The following is an 18,890-nucleotide window of genomic DNA, read 5'->3' as shown; positions in this document are numbered from 1 at the left end:
AGAATCAGCTTTTGGTCTTGTTGATTCTTTGTATGGTTCTCTTGGTTTCTACTTGATTGATTTCAGCCCCGAGTTTGATGATTTCCTGTGTTCTTTTCCTCCTGGGTGAATTAGATTCTTCTTGTTCCAAGGTTTTCAGTTGTTCCGTTAATCTTCTAGTGTAACCTCTCTCAAATTTCTTTTTGGAGGCACTCAAAGCTATGAGTTTTCCTCTTAGCACTTCTTTCACTGTGTCCCATACATTTGTGTATGTTGTGCCTTCATTTTCATTAAATTCTAAGAAATCTTTGATTTCTTTCTTTATTTCTTCCTTGACCAAGGTATCATTGAGTAGAGTATTGTTCAGTTTCCATGTGTATGTGCACTTTCTGTTGTTTTTACTGTTACTAAAGACAACTTTTACTCCATAGTGATCTGATAGGAGGCATGGGATTATTTCAATTCTTATTTGGTGAGGTCTGTCTTGTGACCAACTATATGATCTATTTGGGAGAAGGTACCATGAGGTGCTGAGAAAAAGGTATAATCTTTTGCTTTGGGATAAAAAGTTCTATATATATCTTTTAACTCCAATTGGTTCAAAGCTTCAATTAATTTCATTGTCTCCTTGTTTAGTTTCTGTTTTCCTGATCGGTCCATTGGTGAAAGTAGAGTGTTGAAGTCACCCACAATTATTGTGTTAGGTGCAATGTGTACTTTGAGCTTTAGTAAAGTTTCTTTTATGAATGAGGGCACACTTGTATTTGGGGCATAGGTGTTCAGGATTGAGAGTTCTTCTTGTTGGATTTTTCCTTTGACCAGCAAGTAGTGATGTTCCATGTCTCTTTTGATGACATGAAGTTGAAAGTCATTAGAATGGCAAATCCGGCTTATTTCCTGGGACCATTTGCTTGTAGAATTGTCTTCCAGCCTTTTACTCTAAGGTAGTTTTTGTCTTTGACATTGAGGTGTGTTTCCTGTATGCAGCAAAATGTAGGGTCCTGTTTACATAACCAGTTTGTTAGTCTATGTCCTTTTATTGGGGAATTGAGTCCATTGATGTTAAGAGATATCAAGGAGTAGTGGTTATTGCTTCCTAACATTTTTGATTTTAATTTTATACGTGTGTGGTTATCTTCTTTGGATTTGCTGAAAGAAGCTTAATATCCTGCTCTTGCCAGGGTATAGTTTGCCTCATTGTAATGGTGCTTTCCCCCTATTATCCTTTGTATGGCTGGGTTTCTAGAAAGATATTGTGTAAATTTGGTTTTGTCATGGAATATCTTGTTTTCTCCATCTATAGTAATTTAAAGTTTCGCTGGGTATAGTAGTCTCGGCTGGCATTTGTGTTCTCTTAGAGTCTGCATGAGCTCCACCCAGGATCTTCTAGCTTTCATGGTCTCTGGTGAGAAATCTGGTATAATTCTGATAGGTCTTCCTTTATATGTTACTTGCCCTTTTTCTCTTACTGCCCTAAGTATCCTTTCTTTGTATAGTACATTTGGGGTTTTGATTATTATGTGATGGGAGGTATTTCTGTTCTGGTCCAGTCTGTTTGGAGTTCTGTAGGCTTCTTGTATATTCATGGGCATCTCTCTCTTTAGGTTAGGGAAGTTTTCTTCCATAATTTTGTTGAAGATATTTGCTGGCCCTTTAAGTTGTAAATCTTTACTCTCATCAATAACTATAATCCTTAGATTTGGCTTTCTCATTGTGTCCTGGATTTTCTGGATATTTTGGGTTACAAGCTTTTTGCATTTTCATTTTCTTTAACTGTTGAGTCCATGGTTTCTATGGTGTCTTTGGCATCTGAGATTCTTTCTTCTATCTCTTGTATTCTGTTGCTGATATTTGCGTCTATGGTCCCTGATTTCTTCCCAAGGTATTCTATCTCCAAAGTTGTCTCCCTTTGTGCTTTCTTAGTTGTTTCTACTTCTGTTTTTAGATCCTGGAAATTTTTGCTCAGTTCTGTCATTTGCTTGTTTGTGTTTTCCTCTAATTCTTTAAGTGATTTTTGTGTTTCCTCTTTCATGACTTTTGCCTGTTGATCAAGGTTCTCCTGTATTTCTTTAAGTGTGTTTTGCGTTTCCTCCTTATTGGCTTTTGTATTCTCCTGAATTTCTTTCAATGATTTTTGTGTTTCCCTAGTAAGGGTTTCTAATTTTTGATCCATTTTCTCCTGAATTTCGTAAAATATGTCCTTCATGTGTCCATCATGACCAGTGATTTTAAATCCAAATCTTGTTTTTCTGGTGTGTTGGGATATCCAGGACTTGCTAATATTGGAGAATTGGGTTCAGATGCTGCCATAATGCCTTGGTTTCTGTTAGTAATGTTCCTATGTTTGCCTTTAGCCATCTGGTTCTCCCAGGAGTTAGATGGTCTTATTTGTCACTGACTGGTGCTTCAACCTACTGTGGATCTTTAAGATTATCTCTGCAACACTGGATGACTGGGTTTTTTCTGGCACAGATTACCGATATTCTGGCTTCTTTTGTGCCTTTGGAGCCCTTCTCAGTCTTGCCTCAAGCAGTGCTATACTTAGGTTGTCAAGGTCAACCAGGTGTTCTCTGTCTCCTCTATTATGGAAGGAAGAAGTTGTGGTGGGGGTCACTCCCTCTGTTGATTCTCACATAGGACACAGGTCCTGCGATGGACTGGCTTGCAGATGAACCGCCTATGTGCTCAGTTCCTTAGTTCAGGCAGACCCCTGGCGGTTTGCATCACCAGAAATCTAAAGCTCAGGGTGGTACAGTACCTAGGGATTCTTTTGTGTCCCTGCAGACAGCCAACAAGCCCCTTTTAAAGCCATTTAGGGTTTCTCCAGTTGAGGTTGGGTCACCTTTCACCAGGATTAGCTGAGCTTTTGATATATTTGTACACTTTTGATTGGTTCATAAGTCGAGGAAGGGAGAAAGGATTACCTTGTAAAGACTTTTCTGTATCTGTTGTAAGTCAAATGTCAGGCAGTTGCTGATTGGCTGCCACGTTGATGTGGTTTTTGGTTTTGTTTTGTTTTTTGTTGTTGTTGTTGTTGTTGTTTGTTTGTTTGTTTGTTTTTTTGGTTTTTGGTTTTGTTTTTGTTTTTGATTTTTTTTTGAGAAGCCTTGGTTGCCCTTCTGGAAAATTGAATTATAAGGCCTAACATGGTTGCCTGTTCTATTATGTAGTGAGTTAGGTCCTCCCATTAATTTTGTCTAAAGATATCCCTCTTTTCCCAAGGTCCAATCACTGCCTTGAGCCTCTTGTAAGTAATACAACTCATTGTAGGGAATTATGTGACAGCTCCCTTCTTTGACATGCTTCTGCTCTTGTTTTGCTTTGTTTAGCAGTCACTAAAAAGGATTTATATTTCAGTCTGGTATGTACGCTCGGCCTACAAATGAATGATTCTTTAGACTCTACATAGTTTTGTTCTATTCCATGGGCTTCCTCAAAAGAGAGATCTTACAGATTTCAGGAGCATTCCCATGAACAGAGCAGCATCAAAGATGAGAATCAAAAATAGCTGCCATGAGGAAACACAGTGACATTTTTCCTCTCTTTCTCTGCTCTCAGGATCGGATGTAGCTGACTTTGATGGTCAGAGTTCACTTTTATACAGGTTCAATCAGAAGACAATGAGCACCCTTAAAGATGTGATCTCCCTGAAGTTCAAGAGCATACAAGGAGATGGAGTTCTGTTTCATGGAGAAGGACAACATGGAGACCACATCACTTTGGAACTCCAGAAGGGCAGGCTAGCTCTATACCTGAACCTGGGTAAGGTCATTCCTATGCTTATGTTGTGTATATGACTGTTGAGGATAGAAGAGAAGCTAGGGTATCCACTTCAATAACTACCACCCCCTTTCTGTGGCAGACTTTCACTGAATTTGTAGCTTACTGATTTGGCCAGGATGACTAAAAAGCAAACCCCAATGATTTCCTGTCCCTATTTTCCCTTCCAATACTCACCTCATGCTGAGATTTGAAGCTTGCATTGATGCAGCTGGCTTTTTTACATGAGTTCTAGGGATTGAACTCAAATCCTCATACTTGTGCTGCCTTGTCCCTCATTGGATATCTCCTCTTGTAAAAAGGAAATGTTGATCTGATGTAGGATAATCTTCATATTTAGGTTTAGAAAGCACTTGCAGATGTTAGCAATAAAAGCACAGGAGAAAAGGTTTTAAGTAGTTTTAGATAACTCAACCTTGAATTATTTGTGGTTACCCTTGGTTTCCTTCTTTCTAATTTTTTTATACAACGTTTTAGTGTAGAAGGGAGATGTCTCTAAAATGACAGGTTTAGATATTAGCATAGAGTGGGAAACAGTTCTAAACATCATGGACTTTTTAACTGTATGTGTGTGTTTGTTGTAAGAACATTAACATATATTAAGAATATATATATATATATATATATATATATATATATATATTTGCACATAAATGTGGAGAACTGAGCAAAACACTAGTATTTTGCTATCTCTGTGTTATTGACTTGAGACAAAGTCTTTTACTGACCCAGAAACTTATAATTGGGTCTAGGCTGGGTTGTAAGCAATTCCTTAAGATCCACCTATTTCTGTCACTGAGAGCTGGGGTTACTGACAGCTCATGGCCTTGCACACATTCATTATTATTATTGTTACTGGTGGCTGTGTGGTGAATTATGGGGGAATGTGGTGCCTCTGCAGTCCCACAATGTGGCATTCCTTCTACCTGAGGGACCATCAACACTAAAGCATAGTATAGAATAGAGTTTATTCAGCTCATGGTGAGGGGAGTAAAAAGGGTGGTAGAGGCAGAGAAAGGCAGAGAGAGAGATAGATAGAGAGAGAGAGAGAGAGACAGAGACAGAGAGAAAAGGAGGGAAGGAGAGAAGGGGTGGCATGTGCATGTGGAGAGAGGAGGTAAGGGACAAGAGGACAGAACAGGAACAGGAAGTCAAGAAGAGCAAGAGAAAGCAGAGTGGGCAAGCAACTCCTTTTGTAGTGAGTCAGGCATACCTGGCTATTGCCAGTATTGCTGTAGTAGTGCTAGACAAAATGTTATTGATTACCATTTTTAATTATTATTATTCCAATAAATGAGTGCTAGGAATTCAAATGCAGGAATGCAGGTGTTCATACTCAGTGATTTTTGTTCAAGGATACTATAACATTCAAGGGAACATTTTCTCACACATCAAATGGAGTCACAGGAGCACTATCTAAATGATCAATACTATTTCCTTTGTCTTTATTGAAGTAAAACACCAATTAATTTCAAATATCTCACCTATGAGGTAATACTTATTTTTATTTGTTTTTGCCAGAGATATCATTCTATGATACAGACAATATTTGTATGTACAGGATGCTAGAATGTAACTTTTTAATATCTTTTAATCTATATACTTAAAATAAATTTTTTAGAACTCTCAAGTAATTTAAAAATATATAACATGCAACTATTATATAGAGCATCCCATAAAAGCCTACTATATGCAAAACAACAACAACCAAAAGAACAAACTCAAACATCTTAAAGTAATTTAAAAAGAAAAAAAAACTTAATTGTTTTGGTCTTCTTAATGAGAGTTACTATGCACATATGCTAATGGAAAACTAAATCCCTGCCCTTGGGCCTGTGAACTGAAAAACAGATGGCCTAGTAAAGAGGATCTTCCTGCCTTTCTTCAGAACAATGATGCTTGGAACACTGAGTTAATTATTCCCTGGTTTTGCTTCACTGCAAGTAGGTCTCCATTCATTGTGCCATGTCTTCTCATGGAAGAAAGGAAAGGAAAGGCTGGCCCCAGGAAGTAAGTGCTGAGTTCCTTAGAGCACAGATGAAAATCAAATGAGCTCTCCTCTCAAAAAAGGCAAACAGAAAAGATGTATGTTGGAGCAAAAATAAGTGGCTTTTGTATTTTAAATTTAATGATATTCATTGATTTATTTGTGCTGTGGTGTGTACAATTGTCATGGCACAAAGGTCAGAGGATTGCTTGCAGGGGTTTGGTCTCACTTTTTGTTTGTTTGTTTGTTTGTTTGTTTTGAGACAGGGTTTCTCTGTATAGCCCTGGCTGCCCTGGAACTCACTCTGTAGACCAGACTGGTCACAAAGTCAGAAATCCACTTGCCTCTGCCTCTCAAGTCCTTGCATAAATGGTATGCACCACCACATTCTGGTCTCACTTTCTTGGTGTGGTTTCCTAAGATCAAACTTTTTTTTTCTTTTTTTTATTCGATATAATTTATTTACATTTCAAATGATTTCCCCTTTTCTAGCCCCCCCCCACTCCCTGAAAGTCCCGTAAGCCCCCTTCTCTTCCCCTGTCCTCCCACCCACCCCTTCCCACTTCCCTGTTCTGGTTTTGCTGAATACTGTTTCACTGAGTCTTTCCAGAACCAGGGGCCACTCCTCCTTTCTTCTTGTACCTCATTTGATGTGTGGATTATGTTTTGGGTATTCCAGTTTTCTAGGTTAATATCCACTAATTAGTGAGTGCATACCATGATTCACCTTTTGAGTCTGGGTTACCTCACTTAGTATGATATTCTCTAGCTCCATCCATTTGCCTAAGAATTTCATGAATTCATTGTTTCTAATGGCTGAATAGTACTCCATTGTGTAGATATACCACATTTTTTGCATCCACTCTTCTGTTGAGGGATACCTGGGTTCTTTCCAGCATCTGGCAATTATAAATAGGGCTGCTATGAACATAGTAGAACATGTATCCTTATTACATGGTGGGGAGTCTTCTGGGTATATGCCCAGGAGTGGTATAGCAGGATCTTCTGGAAGTGAGGTGCCCAGTTTTCGGAGGAACCGCCCGACTGATTTCCAGAGTGGTTGTACCAATTTGCAACCCCACCAGCAGTGGAGGAGTGTTCCTCTTTCTCCGCACCCTCTCCAACACCTGCTGTCTCATGAATTTTTAATCTCCTAAGATCAAACTTAGATCATTAGATTCATTTACACATACCTTTACTCTGCTGAACAATAATTCTGGTCCTCAGAGGGACTGTTTTGTGTGAAACTCCCTCCTTATTTCCCCTTTAATATGTATTAATAAGGAGAGGAAGCACATTGTCCTTAGTATTTCTTAAATAGTAGGCAAGAAGAAGTATAGGTTAATACTGGGTGCAAACTCCACGATACACAAAGGACATCAGAATAAGCTGTATTTTAGTCATCAGGAAGAAAACATGTGAATCTCCATAGTACAGCCTAGCTCCCAAGAGCAAACAATGTAGATCCTTCTATCTAATGTTCTACTCCTTCCTCAATGTCAGCTCCAATTATCTGCCTAGTATTTTCCATAAAAATATGGAAAAGAAGTAGGAAGAATCTACACATTTCCAAGTTTAATTCATACAACTGATGCCTGACACATAAGATGAATATAAACTGTGTACTGGGGAGATGACTCTCTTTCTAACTTTCCTATAATCCTAAGGAACTAAACTTAATCCCCAGACAGCTTCCACACCCCCAATAAACCAGCTGTGACACTTGCTTTTAAGCCCAGTACTGTTCATGAGACATAAGGATCCCTGGGTCTTATTGGCCATTTTGCCTAGCATATTTGGTAAATAAAACTTATTTATTTGGCCCGATGAAATTCTTGTTTCAAACCAAAAGTCCAAACAACAAGGCATAGAATAATTAAGAAACAATACTAGAGATTAACCTCCTGTACACACACACACACACACACACACACACACACACACAAACATACATGCATATGTGCACATAATAACAAAAATAAAGATGGCGAAACTACAGGCATATTACACTGATCTTCAAGAGGAAACTTGTGTCATCTTGTTATGTGTGCTATGAATTTTGGGCAGAACTAATTCTGTGGTGAAATTTGCCTTGTCCTACTTTCCAAGTGTAGAAAACAGACTTTTTAGAATTGCTAACAGAGCATGAGATTTTACTCTTCAATCCATGGGGTTAGAGTATTTCCCCTGCCAACCTTCACAGGATTCCTTTCAATACCCACGGGAACCTGCTCTCAGTAGAATTACAAAGGTAAGAGTAACATAGGCACTTGGAGAATTAAAAGGCAGAAGAATTGTGTAGGTTGTGAACTATGCTTAAGTACTGAGCAAGTTATCAATGGAGCATACAAGTTACTCATCCTTACAACAGTTCAGTGTTTTTGAACTGAACTGGAATGTTGGGTGATCCCAGCAAAAACAGATGCAGAACAATGAGAATCTTGCCATAGAACATGAGCAGAGCTGGGGGTTCTTTGGAGGACAGGTTCAGAGCTCACAGGCTAAAGCCAGAGACTATATGACAACTTATCAAGGTAATGGCAACTTTATTCAGCTCTAAAGAAACCTCAGACCATAAATTTTGTAGCTCCTTTGTGTTTTAGACATTTTAGTAAGTCAACTAACATATATATATATATATATATATATATATATATATATATATATATATAGAGAGAGAGAGAGAGAGAGAGAGAGAGAGAGAATTTATCAAGTCTTCCAAAAGGCATTTCTATTTTTCAAGAGTCTACATTCAGGGACTTTAATATATATGCACATGTATATTTCATTTGTGGCAAATGACAATCCTAGGCAGTTTTTCCTTTTGCTTTATTTTATTGTGAGACAGAGGCTAATACATTCCAGGCTGGCTTTAACCTTGCTATGTAGCTGAGAAGGACCTGAAACTTCAAGTCCTCCTGCCTCTATCTCTGGACTTTTGAGATTACAGGTACCACATACCCAATTTACCCAATTTAGTGCTGGGCATAAAACCCAGGATCTCATAGATATTGTGCAAGTACTCTAATAATTGAGTCACAACTCCAATCTCCATTTATCTTATTTCGAATCTGATTCCATGATAACTGTTAATTATGTAAGATCCCGTAACTGCACACCTAGAGAACACTGATCTGAAGATTCTTTGAAACTTACCTCATGTGCTGACACTGTAAGTTCTATCAAACTGTATGTCCTCATCAAACAGTAAAGTACCAATTACCAGGTGTCCAATATCCATGTTTAAGCTGTGAGGGTAATTGTTCAAGGTAATCTTAAATTCTTTTGAACTAGTTGTGAAGAAAGAAGACAGATATGCTAGACAATGTGAACAGGTACAAAATGTTCTTCATAAATTCTGTAATTTATAAAATAAGCACATCTTAAACCAAGTATTCATTACCGGTTGCTCTGGCAAAATAAGGAAGGAAAGGCTTATTACACATCCAAAATCAAGTGTGCAGTCCACCATGGTAGACATGGCCAAGGGTGTTTATGGCCACTGGTCATATTACATCTGCAGAAGGAAGCAGAAGGAGAGATGAAATGCTCAGTTCACTTTCTCTTCCCTACACACTCCTGGTCTCCAGTCCTTTATACTTGCCTACATTGATGTTGGGTCTTCCTATATCCACCCTGTCTAGAAACTCTCTCACAGAATTGTCCAAGCATTTGACTCCTAGGTGATTCAAGATCCTGCAAGGCTGCCAGTAAAAAGTAATTGAGCAATAAGGTCAGCAATTTTGGTCTAAAAGTTGTACTTGTGTTCCCTGCTTCTAATATATTTCTATTGATTTTCAAGCTTTGTAATATTAATTAAAATATAGTTCCCATTCATGCCCTAAATCATATCACAAAAACTCACTATGAGAAAACCTTTATATGGTAGGAAGGTCAGAGAAGCTGGACATCAGTAAGAAGCAAGGATGGAGGAACCCATTCTAGATTTCCAAAGACAAAGACTTGTGTTTAATTGTTTTAGTGATAGCTAGTGAATTGGCCTGTCATTTTGAAAAGGCAGCTGGTGCTGGGCTGGGATCAAGCCAGCTGGAATCTCTTTAGTGTTCTCACTTGGGTCTTTAGGAATCCACTTGTGGATTTTGCATGTAATACAAACCTGCTGCAGAGCTCTGTCTTCCTGATCCTGGAAAACATATAAAGCTATGGTTTACTTTGGCATTTTATATAATACCCTTACCTTTGAATTTCTTTCACCACAGATCTCTTTTCCACAATTCATCCAGGATTTTTCTGAGCCCTTCAAATCCTATTCTGAATTTCTGCTCACAAGCAACAAGTTGGCAGGGTTGTATACAGGTAGTCAAAACACAGATGGAAGAGTATCATCATTTTACCAGCAGTAAGACTGGAAAGTATATTAGCTTTGGGGTCAGGTGGAGAGGACTAGAGTTGTCCTAGGATCCATGTCAGAGCTCTCTCATGCTCTGATACAATTGCAATTCTTACTCCAGGAGATCCAGTGTCCTCTCTTGTCTTTCATGGGTACACATACAACATCAAATCAAATCAACTCAAATCAAAATCTTTAAAAGTACAAAAGCAATATAAGGAGTATTACTATTACCTACTTAAAAAATTGATACAGTTCTTTCCAGCTTCTGGCTACTACAAATAGGGCTGCTATGAACATAGTGGAGCATGTGTCCTTACTGCCTGCTGAAGAATCCTCTGGATATATGCCCAGTAGCGGTATAACAGGGTCCTCAGGAAGTGACATGCCCAGTTTTCTGAGGAACCGCCAGACTGATTTGCAAAGTGGTTGCACCATCTTGCAATCCCACCAACAGTGGAGGAGTGTTCCTCTTTCTCCACATCCTCGCCAACACCTGCTGTCTCCTGAGTTTTTGACCTTAGCCATTCTGACTGGTGTGAGGTGAAATCTCAGGCTTGTTTTGATTTGCATTTCCCTAATGATTAATGATGTTGAACATTTCTTAAGGTGTTTCTCAGCTCTCTGAAGTTCTTCATGTGAAAAGTCTTTGTTTAGCTCCGTACCCCACTTTTTAATGGGGTTATTTGGATCTCTGGGTTCTACTTTCTTGAGTTCTTTGTATATATTAGATATTAGCCCTCTGTCGGATTTAGGGTTGGTGAAGATTCTTTCCCAGTCTGTTGGTTGACGTTTTGTCCTTTTGACGGTGTCCGGAGTACTATTCAGCCATTAGAAACAATGAATTCATGAAATTTTTAGACAAATGGATGGAGCTGGAGAACATCATACTAAATGAGGTAACCCAGTCTCAAAAGATCAATAATGGTATGCACTCACTGATAAGTGGATATTAGCCTAGAAACTTTGAATACCCAGGACATAATCCACAAATTAAATGATGTCCAAAAAGAGTAGAGGAGTGGGCCCTGGTTCTGGAAAGACTCAGTGCAAGAGTATAGGGGAATTCCAGAACAGGGAAGTGGGAAGGGGTAGATGGAAGAATAGGGGGATGGAAGAGGGCTTATGGGACTTGCGGGGAGTGGGAACCCAGAAAAGCGGAAATCATTTGCAATGTAAATAAAAGTAAATAAATAAATAAATAAATTGATACGGATGGTAACATTATTCTTTGGAAAAATGCTACTCAGAATAAAGTTCTGAGTGTCTGTTCACCTTCAGAATCCACAAAGAATAGCTTGGTTTGGTAGCAAAACTTGTAACCCCAGGACTGAGCAGGTAGAAACAGATAGAATCCTGGAATTCTCTGGATGACTCAGTGATTAAGAGTGCAGCGGGTAGACATCCAGATCTCTGTACATACATAGAGAAGGACACAAAAGCCTATAACTCAGCTTTCAGAAGATTAGGGGAGCTTTTGTAGCTTCCATGGCCTCTTGTACTCAGCTGCACACACTCACAGATATAAGCACACACACACACACACACACACACACACACACACACACCACATTAAACATAAATTAATGCTGATGTAGAGATGTCTCAGCACTTAAAAACACCTTTACTTTTACAGAGGAACTGAATTCAGTTCCCAAGAACAACATGGCAACACACAGTCTTGGTTTATAATTCCAGTTTCAAGGTATTCAATGTCCTCTTCTAACATCAAAAGGTACTCACATGATGTACATATAGACAGCTGAAGCAAAACATTACAATAAAAATGAATTTTAAAAAGCTAAAAACAAAAATTATTTTAAAAGTTCAATACCTCTTCCTTTACCATATCCATTGCAATAAAGCTTAGGAAGTACTTCTGTCATCCTCAAACTACAAGGTTAAAAACATCCATTTAATTAGAAATAAATTTCCTCTTTGTTTCTGTCTCCAAAGCCAGTTTCTTCTTCCCTATGTCATTCTTATTTTTCTCAGCTGTTCTTGTCGTATCATGTTTTATCTTGTCTTAATAAACTGAAAATCTGTTAAGACAGGGTAACTGAACACCAAAAGTAACTCATATAAAACTAGAAACAGGTGTCCTGAGATTTAAAAAAAAAAATGGCAGTGTGCTAAGAATTGTATTTTCTATGGTTTCCATGACAACAGTCTAGATTTCTAGGGGAGGTTTCATTAGATTATTGTTGTTCTTTCTTCACCAATATAATTGTGAATGACTGATTCTCAAGTATCAGAAGTAGTATTTGTTTTCTACAATTTTTAGTCAACATACTTTTCACTACCTTTCCTGTAAGATGATTGAGTTTAGTGAAAAGTAAATTAAAAATGATTAGAATATATGCATATGTTCCTCTTTGGCGACAATTAGGAAATAAGTGTGTGGACTGTTGTGATGGTAAAGGTGCTTTCTGCCAAGGTTAAAAACCTGGTTTTAATGCCTGAGACACAGGAGGTGGAAAGAGAGAACATACACACTCACACCATCCCACATAAATAAGTGTATATATGTAATAAAAATTGAATCATTGAGTATGGACATAACTCAATGTTATATTAAGTACCCACCCATCATATTCAAGACATTAAATTCATCCTTGAAGCCAACAATGAAACACAAGGAACTCCTTGTAATTTAGATAGCATGCAGTATTTCACATAGGATAAACATAATTTTGTAGTGCTCTTTCTGGGTATTAAAATCGATATTATAACTCTAAATGTAGAAGAAAAGAAACATTTAGTTTGATTTTATGGTAGTGTTTTTGTACATTATGGTTTTATAGTATTTATTGGTGATTTTTTATATCTGTGTTTAGTACGCATTTGCCCATTTCTATTCTACTTGTATAAACCATAAATTAAGAATTTTAAGTTGTTAAATATTTTGTTTATTAGCTGTCACTTTTAATTTCATCTAAAAATACAGGTTTTACTCATACATATTTTAAAATATTATGAGAACATCATAAAAGCCAATTTAACATCTATCATATTGTTTTGTTGATTTTATATGTATGTTTAATCTTCTTCCAAAGAAAACAAGTGAAAGTTATGTCCATTTTTAAAATTATTAGCCTTTTTTTTCAGCAGCTTACTAATTTATTTTTCTAGCATACATTTCCAGAAGGCAGATGACTAGGGCTAGAACTTAAAGATACCTGTCCTGACTTGGACTTAGCCTTGTAGCTTGTTCTGTCTGCACTTCAGTGAGCCTGTTTTCCTAAGGTGTCCATCTGAAATAGTGTACTTACAGGGATCAGACAGCGCAAATTGCCTATCTTACTGAATAAATCAAGAAAGATCTGGGTTTCTAAATACAAAATCAATGGTTAAACAGACTATCATGTTTCCTCTGATCTCAAAGCAGAGATGGGCTGTTACAGAAAGAAAAATTACAGTGATTCCTTTGAGTTTTCTTTTCCATGTGTATGCATGTTAGAAGGGTGCATAGTTTTTCCTTTATATGTATGTAGGCATACATACTTGTGGATGAGTGTGCATCTGCATCCTCCTGCAAATGACAGCCCACCACTGATGTTGGAAATCATCCATTGCTCTTACTCCTTAGTTATCAAGGGCAGGTCTCTCAAGTAAACACAGAGCTCAGAGAGATGGGGAATCTTTTGAGGCAGTTTGCACTGCAATTCTCAGTCTCCACTGTACAGGGCTAGGATTTCAGTGAGACACCACACCAAGAGGCATTTACTAGGGTTTCTAGAGATCTGAAGTCTGATCCCGAAGCCTGTATAACAGGCCTTTAGACTGCACTGCCATCTCTGATGCTCTCAACCAGTGAAGTTTCAACAGAAAAATATCTTCATTATTAAAGTAACTAAAACAGAAAAAGCAACATTCAAAAAGTTATCAAACAGGCAGATACCCTCAAAGTTTATACTGCAGGACTTTGACTATATCAAAATTGTTGTCAAAACAAATGATCAAATGTCAGAGAATATGGCTTATAAAAATGAAGATGTTGTCCAACTCTTCCCATACCAAGAGAAATAAACAGGAAGTGGCTTAGGAAGGTGGCTCAATGGGTCAAGTGTTTGCCAATTCAGTGTGAAAATCTGAATTTAGATCCCCCACACTCATAAAGTTATAGATATATAACTTTGTATAAGATTTTACTGCAGGTTGAGAGACAGATAAGAGAGAATCTCTAGAGGCTCATAGGCTGGTTGCTCAGGGATATTCAGGGGCACCCAAGATACTTTGTCTGAAGGAAAATGGAGGGTGAAGAGTGATGTTCAAGACTGTCTCTGACATCCGAAGGTGAATTCTGGTAAACACACACACACAAACACACACACACACACACACACACACACACACACTTAAAGAAATGTGTGTTAAAAGTTGTCATACCTCTTAAAGAAGCTGAAGCAGCAGCAAATGTCAAATGAATCTTGTGTTGCTGGTAACCTAACTTTCCTTCTGTGTTAATCAACTAGAGCAATCTCATACAGAGTCATGGAGGATGCTGCTAGGCTTGACCTAATCCAGCTTTCCTCTGCTGAGGACCCTTCAACAAATTTCTCCATGTTGAGTGGATACTACAGCTTCCTGTGTACTTAGCCTTTTGTCTGTATTTATGTGGTCATCTTTGCTAACTACTATTACTGAAAGGCAGCCACATTAAAGCTCCAGAAGAGAGAGTTCAACCTCCCTTCCGTATTTTCTCTCTATATGACCTTTGAGTGTAATGAGTTCAGCTAGATTGCAATGTCCTTCAGAAGAAGCAAAGGAAGAAGATAAAGGGATATTTATGAAGGCATTAACGTAATCTGCCAATGCTGAGAATTCAAAATTTGTGGAATAAACAAGTGATAAATCAACAAAATAGAAACAGGCATTAAAATACTGGCCCTATTTTTCAAGTATGCGAAGTGTGAACTTTTCATTTTAATTCCTGCTGGAAGCCAGGCTTCCTTATTCAATGAGAGAAATAGCACCATCAGGCCATACTGAAGGTAGTCATGAACAGCCGACAGGAAGATTAACTATACCAGATCCAGAACATCAAAGTCTCACCTGTGCCCAGATGATAACAGGTGGGGTTAAGGATGATAAAGTGCAAGAAAGAGAAGAGACACCCTTAGATATCATATTTTGAGTGGGGTGGGGACATAAACGATTTTCTTAAACTAGATTTAATGTATCAGAGACCCAGATGATGTCTCAGTATGTAAAGGTGTTTGCTGCCATGTCTGATAGCTAGAGTTAGATCCCAGCACACACATGACATGCACATGCACGTTTACACTACCCCATCTCTCTCTCTCTCTCTCTCCCTCTCTCTCTCTCTCTCTCTCTCTCTCTCTCTCTCTCTCACACACACACACACACACACACACACACACACACACACACTCACACAAACACACACACATTCACATACACATGTGTACATGTGCACACACACAACTTATGAAGATTTAAAAATATATATTATTATAATGGCAGCTTCTTTTTTATTGGTATATTCAAGGTTTATTTTTTTTTATTTTCCATATTCTTTGTTTACATTCCAAATGGTTTTCCCTTTCCTGGTTCCCCTCTCCCCATAAGTCCCATTCCTCTCTTCCCTCTGCCCATTCCCCAATCAACCCCCTCCCACTTCTCTGTCCTGGTAATCCCCTACAATGCTGCATCAAGCCTTTCCAGGACCAGGGCCTTCTCCTTTCTTCCTTCTTGGGAATGATTTGATATGTTAATTGTGCCTCACTTAGGATGATGACAGCTTCTTTTTTATGTTGAGACAACATCTGTGTGGTAGTGACAACCATTGCCTTTTTAGTGGAGGATCTCATGCCACACATACAGTAGGCACTGAACAGTTGCAACTGGAAGGGTTATGGTTTATTATTTCTGCTCTTTTGTGCATAGACACTCTTTGTGGCCACGGGCATGCTCCAAATCTGGGTCAGCATCTGCTTTTTTCCTGCATAACTCTCAAAAATTGTGTGTGTTTAGGTGTACGTGTGTGTGTGTGTGTGTGTGTGTGTGTGTGTGTGTGTGTGTTTAAAACATGGAGACTTCTCCTTTCAATCTTATTCCCGTGGCCAATACTATAAACATTCCTGTCACCATTCAATTGCTGGTCTCCTGGAAACCTGGGACAGATTGTATTTCCTGATAGGAAGTGGGGTCCAGAACTGGGTTCTGGAAGCAAAAGGAAAACCTGTGTGTGACTTCAGATAAGTGCCCAGTAGTGTGCAAAGTGAGGGACAGCTTGAATTGGGTTTGATTGAGGAAATCTCAGGTAACCATAAATTAGTACTGTTGATGTACAGTATTCAAGGCTGCTGTAGTAAAGAACCCATTCCTTCTTCCTCCCTCTGTAGATGACAGCAAAACTCAGCTCAGCAGCACTGTGCCCTTGGTCATCCTTGGTAGCCTTCTGGATGACCAGCACTGGCATTAAGTTCTCCTGGAGCGTGTGGGCAAGCAGGCAAACTTCACTGTGGACATGAACACACAGCACTTTAGGACCAAGGGTAACACAGACGCCCTTGACATTGACTATGAGGTAAGTCAATTCTCCCCACAGGTTCCCAGGAATGGAAGGGAAGTCAGTATATAAAGTGCTTAAGCCCCTCCATCTGGGCTGGGCTACAAGGGAGCATTCTCCCAGGAAGATATGCACTGCTATCTGGAAATGCCTTTGTTTCCTTGATGAGGTATAAAATGTATACATTAAAAATCAATACTTCTTTTTACTATCTGTGTATCCATGTGTGTATGTGTGTGTGTATGTGATCATGTGTACACACATGTGGATATCTATGTACATATTTCCACACAGTGTTGTTTCTTGTTTACATCTGACCATTCATTCTTGAACAAACTATTTCAATTAGTTGGACTAATAAAAGGAAACTGAAAGTATAAAAAAAATCAGCATGTGCTAGCAAGATGGCTCATCTAGTAAAGGGAATGTTGCCATGCTTGATGACTTGATTTCAGTTCCTCTGAGTCATGTACTAGAAGTCTAATTTTAAAAAAATCCAGAAAGATGAGTCTTTTGGGATGGGGGCAGGTGGAGACAGGACATTTGGTTCAGAGAAAGAGGTACAAGATTTCAAGCAGGAGATTCCACTAAGTCTTGAAAGAAGGATACAGTTAGCCTGATCAGAAACTGTCTTAGTTAGGGTTTTACTGCTATGAACAAACACCATGACCAAGGCAACTCTTATAAGGGCAACACTGAGGCTGGCTTACAGATTCAGTGGTTCAGGCCATCATCACCAAGACAGAAGCATGGCAGCATCCTATGAGGCATAGTGCAGGAGAAGCTGAGAGTTCTACATCATTATCTGAAGGACACTAGGAGAAGACTGCCTTCCAGACAGCTATGAAGATAGTCTTAAAGGACATACCCAGAATGACGTACCTACTCCAACAAGGTCAAACTTCTTAATAGTGCAAATCACTGGGCCAAGAATATTCAAACCGCCACAGAAGTTAAGATGTAGCATGTGTGTACTGGGCTCTAAAGCAGAAATGTCAAGCAACAGAGTGGGCATGATTTAAAACAGTGCCATGCAGAAATCACTTTGGTACAGGAGGAACAAAGGTAAGATTTTCAGAAAATTGCAAAGCTGCTTAGAAGACATGCCCATTATTAAAACATAAACTCAATAAATGTGATCAAACAAGCTGGGAATTAAATTAAATAAAACATTTTTGAGGAAAATTGTTCATTCCTATTTTTTTTGCTATGTAATTAGCTCTTATTTATGAATATACACACAAGAATATTTATAACTGCTTTGTCTGGGGAAGGTCTTAATACCAAGATGATGATGAACATTGAAAGTTCAGGTTGACTCATTCGTTTTAGATGTCCCAGACCAGGAATCAGCAGACTTTATGTTCAATGCTGTAACGTCCTAACCCAAAACACCCAGGAAATAGAGGACACAGTGAGAACCAAACCTTAGGATAATAGAAGAGAGCTAGGATATATCTTCAGTAAAATTATAGAAGGATACTTCCTTAATCTAAAGAAATAGATACACATAAAATTACAAGAAGCCTACAGAACTCCAAATAGATTGGATCAGAAAAGAAATTCCTCCTGTCACATAATAGTCAAAACAGCAAATACACTAAACAAAGAAAGAATGTTAAAAGCAGTAAGGAAAAATGGTCAAGTAACATTTAAAAGATGATCTATCATAATTACACCATACTTCTCACCAGAAACTGTGAAAATTAGAAGATCCTGGGCAGATGTCATACAGACCCTACGAAAACACAAATGCCAACCCAGGATACTACATCCAGCAAAACTCTCAATTATCATAGACAGAGAAAACAGTCTTAAATTCCAACAAAAACAATGGAAAATACATATGCATGTGGAAACTGAGCAATATTCTACTCAATGACAACTTGGTCAAGGAAGAAATAAAGAAATTAAAGACTTTTTAGAATTTAATGAAAATGAATACCCATTAATCAAAAACTTATGTGACACAAGAGGAAAACTCATAGCTCTAAGTGCCTCCAAAAAGAAACTGGGGAGAGCTTACACTGGCAGCTTGACAGCACACTGAAATCTCTAGAACCACAAGAAGCAAATACACATAAGACTAGTTGACGGCAGGCAATAATCAAACTCAGGATTGAAATCAACCAAATAGAAACAAAACATAAACCCTTAGCCAGAATAACCAGAGGAAACAGATATAGTACCAAAATTAATACAATCAGAAATGAAAAGAGAGACATCAAAAAGGAAACTCTGGACATTCAAAAATATCA

General features: G+C 38.3%; 1 pseudogene; it reads left to right on the top strand.

Annotated features, from left to right (window-relative positions):
- The window catches only part of LOC127697734 (contactin-associated protein like 5-1-like), a 508,343-nt pseudogene that overhangs the window by 381,020 nt on the left and 108,433 nt on the right, over positions 1-18,890 (top strand).

Source organism: Apodemus sylvaticus, chromosome 12 (genome assembly GCF_947179515.1).
Source record: "Apodemus sylvaticus chromosome 12, mApoSyl1.1, whole genome shotgun sequence".
NCBI classification, from domain to species: domain Eukaryota; kingdom Metazoa; phylum Chordata; class Mammalia; order Rodentia; family Muridae; genus Apodemus; species Apodemus sylvaticus.
The sequence above is the reverse complement of the archived record's forward strand: the minus strand, read 5'-3'. Positions and strand labels throughout refer to the sequence as shown.